Source organism: Lasioglossum baleicum, chromosome 19 (genome assembly GCF_051020765.1).
Source record: "Lasioglossum baleicum chromosome 19, iyLasBale1, whole genome shotgun sequence".
NCBI classification, from domain to species: Eukaryota; Metazoa; Arthropoda; class Insecta; order Hymenoptera; family Halictidae; genus Lasioglossum; species Lasioglossum baleicum.
In genome coordinates, this window is record NC_134947.1 from 1,867,587 (window position 1) to 1,880,994 (window position 13,408).

The window sequence follows — 13,408 nt, forward strand, 5'->3', positions numbered from 1 at the left end:
ACTATGCGAGGTAGCGAAAAACTGAATAGAATCACTCTTATGACAAATTTTGTCAGCTTTAATTTTGTGTAGAATGGTCTTACCGCTAGGACGCATAGTTTTCGAGATATCCGCGCACAAAGTTCACGAATTGTGAAAAAGAACTCCACAGCACAATTAGAGAACTTTGAGCGAGGATATTTCGGAAACTATGCCAGATAGCGAAAAACTGAATAGAATCACACTCTTATGACAAATTTTGTCAGCTTTAACTTTGTATAGAATGGTCTTACCGCTAGGACACATAGTTTTCGAGATATCTGCGCACAACGTTCACGAATTGTGAAAAAGAACTCCATAGCACAATTAGAGAACTTTGAGCGCGAATATCTCGGAAACTATGCGAGATATCGAAAAACTGAACAGAATCAATCTTATGCCACATATTGTGAGCTTTAATTTTGTATAGAATACTCTTACCTCTAGGGCGCATAGTTTTGCAGATATCCACGCTCAATGTTCACAATTTGTGAAAAAGATCTCCACAGCACAATTAGAGAAATTTCAGCGCGAATATCTCGGAAACTATGCGAGGTAGCGAAAAACTGAATAGAATCACTCTTATGACAAATTTTGTCAGCTTTAATTTTGTATAGAATGGTCCTACCGCTAGGGCGCATAGTTTTGCAGATATCCGCGCTCAAAGTTCACAATTTGTGAAAAAGATCTCCACAGCACAATTAGAGAAATTTCAGCGCGAATATCTCGGAAACTATGCGAGGTAGCGAAAAACTGAATAGAATCACTCTTATGACAAATTTTGTCAGCTTTAATTTTGTATAGAATGGTCTTACCGCTAGGACGCATAGTTTTCGAGATATCCGCGCACAACGTTCACGAATTGTGAAAAAGAACTCCACAGCACAATTAGAGAATTTTTGAGCGCGGATATCTCGGAAACTATGCGAGATACTGAAAAACTGAACACAATCAATCTTATGGCACATATTGGCAACTTTAATTTTGTATAGAATGGTCTTATCGCTAGGGCGCATAGTTTTGCAGATATCCGCGCTCAAAGTTCACAATTTGTGAAAAAGAACACCACAGCACAATTAGAGAAACTTGAGCGCTGATATCTCGGATACTATGCGAGATAGCGAAAAACTGAGCACAATCAATCTTATGGCACATATTGGCAACTTTAATTTTGTATAGAATGGTCTTACCGCTAGGGCGCATAGTTTTGCAGATATCCGCGCTCAAAGTTCACAATTTGTGAAAAAGATCTCCACAGCACAATTAAAGAAATTTCAGCGCGAATATCTCGGAAACTATGCGAGGTAGCGAAAAACTGAATAGAATCACTCTTATGACAAATTTTGTCAGCTTTAACTTTGTATAGAATGGTCTTACCGTTAGGACGCACAGTTTTCAAGATATCCGCGCTCAAAGTTCACAATATGTGAAAAAGAACTCCACAGCACAATTTGTGAACTTTTAGCGCGGATATCTCGGAAACTATGCGAGATCGCGAAAAACTGAACACAATCAATCTTATGGCACATATTGGCAACTTTAATTTTGTATAGAATGGTCTTATCGCTAGGGCGCATAGTTTTGCAGATATCCGCGCTCAGAGTTCACAATTTGTGAAAAAGAACACCACAGCATAATTAGAGAAACTTGAGCGCTGATATCTCGGATACTATGCGAGATAGCGAAAAACTGAGCACAATCAATCTTATGGCACATATTGGCAACTTTAATTTTGTATAGAATGGTCTTACCGCTAGGGCGCATAGTTTTGCAGATATCCGCGCTCAAAATTCACAATTTGTGAAAAAGATCTCCACAGCACAATTAGAGAAATTTCAGCGCGAATATCTCGGAAACTATGCGAGGTAGCGAAAAACTGAATAGAATCACTCTTATGACAAATTTTGTCAGCTTTAATTTTGTATAGAATGGTCTTACCGCTAGGACACATAGTTTTCGAGATATCCGCGCACAACGTTCACGAATTGTGAAAAAGAACTCCACAGCACAATTAGAGAACTTTGAGCGAGGATATCTCGGAAACTATGCGAGATAGCGAAAAACAGAATAGAATCACTCTTATGACAAATTTTGTCAGTTTTAATTTTGTATGGAATGGTCTTACCGTTAGGACGCACAGTTTTCAAGATATCCGCGCTCAAAGTTCACAATATGTGAAAAAGAACTCCACAGCACAATTTGTGAACTTTTAGCGCGGATATCTCGGAAACTATGCGAGATCGCGAAAAACTGAACACAATCAATCTTATGGCACATATTGTCAGCTTTAATTTTGTATAGAATGGTCTTACCGCTAGGGCGCATAGTTTTGCAGATATCCGCGCCCAAAGATCACAATTTGTGAAAAAGATCTCCACAGCACAATTAGAGAATTTTTGAGCGCGGATATCTCGGAAACTATGAGAGATACTGAAAAACTGAACACAATCAATCTTATGGCACATATTGGCAACTTTAATTTTGTATAGAATGGTCTTACCGCTAGGGCGCATAGTTTTGCAGATATCCGCGCCCAAAGTTCACAATTTGTGAAAAAGATCTCCACAGCACAATTAGAGAAATTTGAGCGCGAATATCTCGGAAACTATGCGAGGTAGCCAAAAACTGAATAGAATCACTCTTATGACAAATTTTGTCAGCTTTAATTTTGTGTAGAATGGTCTTACCGCTAGGACGCATAGTTTTCGAGATATCCGCGCACAACGTTCACGAATTGTGAAAAAGAACTCCACAGCACAATTAGAGAACTTTGAGCGAGGATATCTCGGAAACTATGCCAGATAGCGAAAAACTGAATAGAATCACACTCTTATGACAAATTTTGTCAGTTTTAATTTTGTATAGAATGGTCTTACCGCTAGGACGCATAGTTTTCGAGATATCTGCGCACAACGTTCACGAATTGTGAAAAAGAACTCCATAGCACAATTAGAGAACTTTGAGCGCGAATATGTCGGAAACTATGCGAGGTAGCGAAAAACTGAGCACAATCAATCTTATGGCACATATTGGCAACTTTAATTTTGTATAGAATGGTCTTACCGCTAGGGCGCATAGTTTTGCAGATATCCGCGCTCAAAATTCACAATTTGTGAAAAAGATCTCCACAGCACAATTAGAGAAATTTCAGCGCGAATATCTCGGAAACTATGCGAGGTAGCGAAAAACTGAATAGAATCACTCTTATGACAAATTTTGTCAGCTTTAATTTTGTATAGAATGGTCTTACCGCTAGGACACATAGTTTTCGAGATATCCGCGCACAACGTTCACGAATTGTGAAAAAGAACTCCACAGCACAATTAGAGAACTTTGAGCGAGGATATCTCGGAAACTATGCGAGATAGCGAAAAACAGAATAGAATCACTCTTATGACAAATTTTGTCAGTTTTAATTTTGTATGGAATGGTCTTACCGTTAGGACGCACAGTTTTCAAGATATGCGCGCTCAAAGTTCACAATATGTGAAAAAGAACTCCACAGCACAATTTGTGAACTTTTAGCGCGGATATCTCGGAAACTATGCGAGATCGCGAAAAACTGAACACAATCAATCTTATGGCACATATTGTCAGCTTTAATTTTGTATAGAATGGTCTTACCGCTAGGGCGCATAGTTTTGCAGATATCCGCGCCCAAAGTTCACAATTTGTGAAAAAGATCTCCACAGCACAATTAGAGAAATTTGAGCGCGAATATCTCGGAAACTATGCGAGGTAGCTAAAAACTGAATAGAATCACTCTTATGACAAATTTTGTCAGCTTTAATTTTGTGTAGAATGGTCTTACCGCTAGGACGCATAGTTTTCGAGATATCCGCGCACAACGTTCACGAATTGTGAAAAAGAACTCCACAGCATAATTAGAGAACTTTGAGCGAGGATATTTCGGAAACTATGCCAGATAGCGAAAAACTGAATAGAATCACACTCTTATGACAAATTTTGTCAGTTTTAATTTTGTATAGAATGGTCTTACCGCTAGGGCGCATAGTTTTCGAGATATCTGCGCACAACGTTCACGAATTGTGAAAAAGAACTCCATAGCACAATTAGAGAACTTTGAGCGCGAATATCTCGGAAACTATGCGAGATATCGAAAAACTGAACAGAATCAATTTTATGCCACATGTTGTGAGCTTTAATTTGGTATAGAATAGTCTTCCCGCTAGGGCGCATGGTTTTGCAGATATCCACGCTCAATGTTCACAATTTGTGAAAAAGAACTCCACAGCACAATTAGAGAATTTTTGAGCGCGGATATCTCGGAAACTATGAGAGATACTGAAAAACTGAACACAATCAATCTTATGGCACATATTGGCAACTTTAATTTTGTGTAGAATGGTCTTACCGCTAGGACGCATAGTTTTCGAGATATCTGCGCACAACGTTCACGAATTGTGAAAAAGAACTCCATAGCACAATTAGAGAACTTTGAGCGCGAATATCTCGGAAACTATGCGAGATATCGAAAAACTGAACAGAATCAATCTTATGCCACATATTGTGAGCTTTAATTTTGTATAGAATAGTCTTACCTCTAGGGCGCATAGTTTTGCAGATATCCACGCTCAATGTTCACAATTTGTGAAAAAGAACTCCACAGCACAATTAGAGAATTTTTGAGCGCGGATATCTCGGAAACTATGCGAGATACTGAAAAACTGAATAGAAACTCTCTTATGACAAATTTTGTCAGCTTTAATTTTGTATAGAATGGTCCTACCGCTAGGGCGCATAGTTTTGCAGATATCCGCGCTCAAAGTTCACAATTTGTGAAAAAGATCTCCACAGCACAATTAGAGAAATTTCAGCGCGAATATCTCGGAAACTATGCGAGGTAGCGAAAAACTGAATAGAATCACTCTTATGACAAATTTTGTCAGCTTTAATTTTGTATAGAATGGTCTTACCGCTAGGACGCATAGTTTTCGAGATATCCGCGCACAACGTTCACGAATTGTGAAAAAGAACTCCACAGCACAATTAGAGAATTTTTGAGCGCGGATATCTCGGAAACTATGCGAGATACTGAAAAACTGAACACAATCAATCTTATGGCACATATTGGCAACTTTAATTTTGTATAGAATGGTCTTATCGCTAGGGCGCATAGTTTTGCAGATATCCGCGCTCAAAGTTCACAATTTGTGAAAAAGAACACCACAGCACAATTAGAGAAACTTGAGCGCTGATATCTCGGATACTATGCGAGATAGCGAAAAACTGAGCACAATCAATCTTATGGCACATATTGGCAACTTTAATTTTGTATAGAATGGTCTTTCCGCTAGGGCGCATAGTTTTGCAGATATCCGCGCTCAAAGTTCACAATTTGTGAAAAAGATCTCCACAGCACAATTAGAGAAATTTCAGCGCGAATATCTCGGAAACTATGCGAGGTAGCGAAAAACTGAATAGAATCACTCTTATGACAAATTTTGTCAGCTTTAACTTTGTATAGAATGGTCTTACCGCTAGGACACATAGTTTTCGAGATATCCGCGCACAACGTTCACGAATTGTGAAAAAGAACTCCACAGCACAATTAGAGAACTTTGAGCGAGGATATCTCGGAAACTATGCGAGATAGCGAAAAACAGAATAGAATCACTCTTATGACAAATTTTGTCAGTTTTAATTTTGTATGGAATGGTCTTACCGTTAGGACGCACAGTTTTCAAGATATCCGCGCTCAAAGTTCACAATATGTGAAAAAGAACTCCACAGCACAATTTGTGAACTTTTAGCGCGGATATCTCGGAAACTATGCGAGATCGCGAAAAACTGAACACAATCAATCTTATGGCACATATTGGCAACTTTAATTTTGTATAGAATGGTCTTATCGCTAGGGCGCATAGTTTTGCAGATATCCGCGCTCAGAGTTCACAATTTGTGAAAAAGAACACCACAGCACAATTAGAGAAACTTGAGCGCTGATATCTCGGATACTATGCGAGATAGCGAAAAACTGAGCACAATCAATCTTATGGCACATATTGGCAACTTTAATTTTGTATAGAATGGTCTTACCGCTAGGGCGCATAGTTTTGCAGATATCCGCGCTCAAAATTCACAATTTGTGAAAAAGATCTCCACAGCACAATTAGAGAAATTTCAGCGCGAATATCTCGGAAACTATGCGAGGTAGCGAAAAACTGAATAGAATCACTCTTATGACAAATTTTGTCAGCTTTAATTTTGTATAGAATGGTCTTACCGCTAGGACACATAGTTTTCGAGATATCCGCGCACAACGTTCACGAATTGTGAAAAAGAACTCCACAGCACAATTAGAGAACTTTGAGCGAGGATATCTCGGAAACTATGCGAGATAGCGAAAAACAGAATAGAATCACTCTTATGACAAATTTTGTCAGTTTTAATTTTGTATGGAATGGTCTTACCGTTAGGACGCACAGTTTTCAAGATATGCGCGCTCAAAGTTCACAATATGTGAAAAAGAACTCCACAGCACAATTTGTGAACTTTTAGCGCGGATATCTCGGAAACTATGCGAGATCGCGAAAAACTGAACACAATCAATCTTATGGCACATATTGTCAGCTTTAATTTTGTATAGAATGGTCTTACCGCTAGGGCGCATAGTTTTGCAGATATCCGCGCCCAAAGTTCACAATTTGTGAAAAAGATCTCCACAGCACAATTAGAGAATTTTTGAGCGCGGATATCTCGGAAACTATGAGAGATACTGAAAAACTGAACACAATCAATCTTATGGCACATATTGGCAACTTTAATTTTGTATAGAATGGTCTTACCGCTAGGGCGCATAGTTTTGCAGATATCCGCGCCCAAAGTTCACAATTTGTGAAAAAGATCTCCACAGCACAATTAGAGAAATTTGAGCGCGAATATCTCGGAAACTATGCGAGGTAGCCAAAAACTGAATAGAATCACTCTTATGACAAATTTTGTCAGCTTTAATTTTGTGTAGAATGGTCTTACCGCTAGGACGCATAGTTTTCGAGATATCCGCGCACAACGTTCACGAATTGTGAAAAAGAACTCCACAGCACAATTAGAGAACTTTGAGCGAGGATATCTCGGAAACTATGCCAGATAGCGAAAAACTGAATAGAATCACACTCTTATGACAAATTTTGTCAGTTTTAATTTTGTATAGAATGGTCTTACCGCTAGGACGCATAGTTTTCGAGATATCTGCGCACAACGTTCACGAATTGTGAAAAAGAACTCCATAGCACAATTAGAGAACTTTGAGCGCGAATATCTCGGAAACTATGCGAGGTAGCGAAAAACTGAATAGAATCACTCTTATGACAAATTTTGTCAGCTTTAATTTTGTGTAGAATGGTCTTACCGCTAGGACGCATAGTTTTCGAGATATCCGCGCACAACGTTCACGAATTGTGAAAAAGAACTCCACAGCACAATTAGAGAACTTTGAGCGAGGATATCTCGGAAACTATGCCAGATAGCGAAAAACTGAATAGAATCACACTCTTATGACAAATTTTGTCAGCTTTAATTTTGTATAGAATGGTCTTACCGCTAGGACACATAGTTTTCGAGATATCCGCGCACAACGTTCACGAATTGTGAAAAAGAACTCCACAGCACAATTAGAGAACTTTGAGCGAGGATATCTCAGAAACTATGCGAGATAGCGAAAAACAGAATAGAATCACTCTTATGACAAATTTTGTCAGTTTTAATTTTGTATGGAATGGTCTTACCGTTAGGACGCACAGTTTTCAAGATATCCGCGCTCAAAGTTCACAATATGTGAAAAAGAACTCCACAGCACAATTTGTGAACTTTTAGCGCGGATATCTCGGAAACTATGCGAGATCGCGAAAAACTGAACACAATCAATCTTTTGGCACATATTGTCAGCTTTAATTTTGTATAGAATGGTCTTACCGCTAGGGCGCATAGTTTTGCAGATATCCGCGCCCAAAGTTCACAATTTGTGAAAAAGATCTCCACAGCACAATTAGAGAAATTTGAGCGCGAATATCTCGGAAACTATGCGAGGTAGCTAAAAACTGAATAGAATCACTCTTATGACAAATTTTGTCAGCTTTAATTTTGTGTAGAATGGTCTTACCGCTAGGACGCATAGTTTTCGAGATATCCGCGCACAACGTTCACGAATTGTGAAAAAGAACTCCACAGCATAATTAGAGAACTTTGAGCGAGGATATTTCGGAAACTATGCCAGATAGCGAAAAACTGAATAGAATCACACTCTTATGACAAATTTTGTCAGTTTTAATTTTGTATAGAATGGTCTTACCGCTAGGGCGCATAGTTTTCGAGATATCTGCGCACAACGTTCACGAATTGTGAAAAAGAACTCCATAGCACAATTAGAGAACTTTGAGCGCGAATATCTCGGAAACTATGCGAGATATCGAAAAACTGAACAGAATCAATCTTATGCCACATGTTGTGAGCTTTAATTTGGTATAGAATAGTCTTCCCGCTAGGGCGCATGGTTTTGCAGATATCCACGCTCAATGTTCACAATTTGTGAAAAAGAACTCCACAGCACAATTAGAGAATTTTTGAGCGCGGATATCTCGGAAACTATGAGAGATACTGAAAAACTGAACACAATCAATCTTATGGCACATATTGGCAACTTTAATTTTGTGTAGAATGGTCTTACCGCTAGGACGCATAGTTTTCGAGATATCTGCGCACAACGTTCACGAATTGTGAAAAAGAACTCCATAGCACAATTAGAGAACTTTGAGCGCGAATATCTCGGAAACTATGCGAGATATCGAAAAACTGAACAGAATCAATCTTATGCCACATATTGTGAGCTTTAATTTTGTATAGAATAGTCTTACCTCTAGGGCGCATAGTTTTGCAGATATCCACGCTCAATGTTCACAATTTGTGAAAAAGAACTCCACAGCACAATTAGAGAATTTTTGAGCGCGGATATCTCGGAAACTATGCGAGATACTGAAAAACTGAATAGAAACTCTCTTATGACAAATTTTGTCAGCTTTAATTTTGTATAGAATGGTCCTACCGCTAGGGCGCATAGTTTTGCAGATATCCGCGCTCAAAGTTCACGAATTGTGAAAAAGAACTCCACAGCACAATTAGAGAACTTTGAGCGAGGATATCTCGGAAACTATGCCAGATAGCGAAAAACTGAATAGAATCACACTCTTATGACAAATTTTGTCAGTTTTAATTTTGTATAGAATGGTCTTACCGCTAGGACGCATAGTTTTCGAGATATCTGCGCACAACGTTCACGAATTGTGAAAAAGAACTCCATAGCACAATTAGAGAACTTTGAGCGCGAATATCTCGGAAACTATGCGAGATATCGAAAAACTGAACAGAATCAATCTTATGCCACATGTTGTGAGCTTTAATTTGGTATAGAATAGTCTTCCCGCTAGGGCGCATAATTTTGCAGATATCCACGCTCAATGTTCACAATTTGTGAAAAAGAACTCTACAGCACAATTAGAGAAATTTCAGCGCGAATATCTCGGAAACTATGCGAGGTAGCGAAAAACTGAATAGAATCACTCTTATGACAAATTTTGTCAGCTTTAATTTTGTATAGAATGGTCTTACCGCTAGGACGCATAGTTTTCGAGATATCCGCGCACAACGTTCACGAATTGTGAAAAAGAACTCCACAGCACAATTAGAGAATTTTTGAGCGCGGATATCTCGGAAACTATGCGAGATACTGAAAAACTGAACACAATCAATCTTATGGCACATATTGGCAACTTTAATTTTGTATAGAATGGTCTTATCGCTAGGGCGTATAGTTTTGCAGATATCCGCGCTCAAAGTTCACAATTTGTGAAAAAGAACACCACAGCACAATTAGAGAAACTTGAGCGCTGATATCTCGGATACTATGCGAGATAGCGAAAAACTGAGCACAATCAATCTTATGGCACATATTGGCAACTTTAATTTTGTATAGAATGGTCTTACCGCTAGGGCGCATAGTTTTGCAGATATCCGCGCTCAAAGTTCACAATTTGTGAAAAAGATCTCCACAGCACAATTAGAGAAATTTCAGCGCGAATATCTCGGAAACTATGCGAGGTAGCGAAAAACTGAATAGAATCACTCTTATGACAAATTTTGTCAGCTTTAACTTTGTATAGAATGGTCTTACCGCTAGGACACATAGTTTTCGAGATATCCGCGCACAACGTTCACGAATTGTGAAAAAGAACTCCACAGCACAATTAGAGAACTTTGAGCGAGGATATCTCGGAAACTATGCGAGATAGCGAAAAACAGAATAGAATCACTCTTATGACAAATTTTGTCAGTTTTAATTTTGTATGGAATGGTCTTACCGTTAGGACGCACAGTTTTCAAGATATCCGCGCTCAAAGTTCACAATATGTGAAAAAGAACTCCACAGCACAATTTGTGAACTTTTAGCGCGGATATCTCGGAAACTATGCGAGATCGCGAAAAACTGAACACAATCAATCTTATGGCACATATTGGCAACTTTAATTTTGTATAGAATGGTCTTATCGCTAGGGCGCATAGTTTTGCAGATATCCGCGCTCAAAGTTCACAATTTGTGAAAAAGATCTCCACAGCACAATTAGAAAAACTTGAGCGCTGATATCTCGGATACTATGCGAGATAGCGAAAAACTGAGCACAATCAATCTTATGGCACATATTGGCAACTTTAATTTTGTATAGAATGGTCTTACCGCTAGGGCGCATAGTTTTGCAGATATCCGCGCTCAAAATTCACAATTTGTGAAAAAGATCTCCACAGCACAATTAGAGAAATTTCAGCGCGAATATCTCGGAAACTATGCGAGGTAGCGAAAAACTGAATAGAATCACTCTTATGACAAATTTTGTCAGCTTTAATTTTGTATAGAATGGTCTTACCGCTAGGACACATAGTTTTCGAGATATCCGCGCACAACGTTCACGAATTGTGGAAAAGAACTCCACAGCACAATTAGAGAACTTTGAGCGAGGATATCTCGGAAACTATGCGAGATAGCGAAAAACAGAATAGAATCACTCTTATGACAAATTTTGTCAGTTTTAATTTTGTATGGAATGGTCTTACCGTTAGGACGCACAGTTTTCAAGATATCCGCGCTCAAAGTTCACAATATGTGAAAAAGAACTCCACAGCACAATTTGTGAACTTTTAGCGCGGATATCTCGGAAACTATGCGAGATCGCGAAAAACTGAACACAATCAATCTTATGGCACATATTGTCAGCTTTAATTTTGTATAGAATGGTCTTACCGCTAGGGCGCATAGTTTTGCAGATATCCGCGCCCAAAGTTCACAATTTGTGAAAAAGATCTCCACAGCACAATTAGAGAATTTTTGAGCGCGGATATCTCGGAAACTATGAGAGATACTGAAAAACTGAACACAATCAATCTTATGGCACATATTGGCAACTTTAATTTTGTATAGAATGGTCTTACCGCTAGGGCGCATAGTTTTGCAGATATCCGCGCCCAAAGTTCACAATTTGTGAAAAAGATCTCCACAGCACAATTAGAGAAATTTGAGCGCGAATATCTCGGAAACTATGCGAGGTAGCCAAAAACTGAATAGAATCACTCTTATGACAAATTTTGTCAGCTTTAATTTTGTATAGAATGGTCTTACCGCTAGGACGCATAGTTTTCGAGATATCCGCGCACAACGTTCACGAATTGTGAAAAAGAACTCCACAGCACAATTAGAGAATTTTTGAGCGCGGATATCTCGGAAACTATGCGAGATACTGAAAAACTGAACACAATCAATCTTATGGCACATATTGGCAACTTTAATTTTGTATAGAATGGTCTTATCGCTAGGGCGCATAGTTTTGCAGATATCCGCGCTCAAAGTTCACAATTTGTGAAAAAGAACACCACAGCACAATTAGAGAAACTTGAGCGCTGATATCTCGGATACTATGCGAGATAGCGAAAAACTGAGCACAATCAATCTTATGGCACATATTGGCAACTTTAATTTTGTATAGAATGGTCTTACCGCTAGGGCGCATAGTTTTGCAGATATCCGCGCTCAAAATTCACAATTTGTGAAAAAGATCTCCACAGCACAATTAGAGAAATTTCAGCGCGAATATCTCGGAAACTATGCGAGGTAGCGAAAAACTGAATAGAATCACTCTTATGACAAATTTTGTCAGCTTTAATTTTGTATAGAATGGTCTTACCGCTAGGACACATAGTTTTCGAGATATCCGCGCACAACGTTCACGAATTGTGAAAAAGAACTCCACAGCACAATTAGAGAACTTTGAGCGAGGATATCTCGGAAACTATGCGAGATAGCGAAAAACAGAATAGAATCACTCTTATGACAAATTTTGTCAGTTTTAATTTTGTATGGAATGGTCTTACCGTTAGGACGCACAGTTTTCAAGATATGCGCGCTCAAAGTTCACAATATGTGAAAAAGAACTCCACAGCACAATTTGTGAACTTTTAGCGCGGATATCTCGGAAACTATGCGAGATCGCGAAAAACTGAACACAATCAATCTTATGGCACATATTGTCAGCTTTAATTTTGTATAGAATGGTCTTACCGCTAGGGCGCATAGTTTTGCAGATATCCGCGCCCAAAGTTCACAATTTGTGAAAAAGATCTCCACAGCACAATTAGAGAATTTTTGAGCGCGGATATCTCGGAAACTATGAGAGATACTGAAAAACTGAACACAATCAATCTTATGGCACATATTGGCAACTTTAATTTTGTATAGAATGGTCTTACCGCTAGGGCGCATAGTTTTGCAGATATCCGCGCCCAAAGTTCACAATTTGTGAAAAAGATCTCCACAGCACAATTAGAGAAATTTGAGCGCGAATATCTCGGAAACTATGCGAGGTAGCCAAAAACTGAATAGAATCACTCTTATGACAAATTTTGTCAGCTTTAATTTTGTGTAGAATGGTCTTACCGCTAGGACGCATAGTTTTCGAGATATCCGCGCACAACGTTCACGAATTGTGAAAAAGAACTCCACAGCACAATTAGAGAACTTTGAGCGAGGATATCTCGGAAACTATGCCAGATAGCGAAAAACTGAATAGAATCACACTCTTATGACAAATTTTGTCAGTTTTAATTTTGTATAGAATGGTCTTACCGCTAGGACGCATAGTTTTCGAGATATCTGCGCACAACGTTCACGAATTGTGAAAAAGAACTCCATAGCACAATTAGAGAACTTTGAGCGCGAATATCTCGGAAACTATGCGAGGTAGCGAAAAACTGAATAGAATCACTCTTATGACAAATTTTGTCAGCTTTAATTTTGTGTAGAATGGTCTTACCGCTAGGACGCATAGTTTTC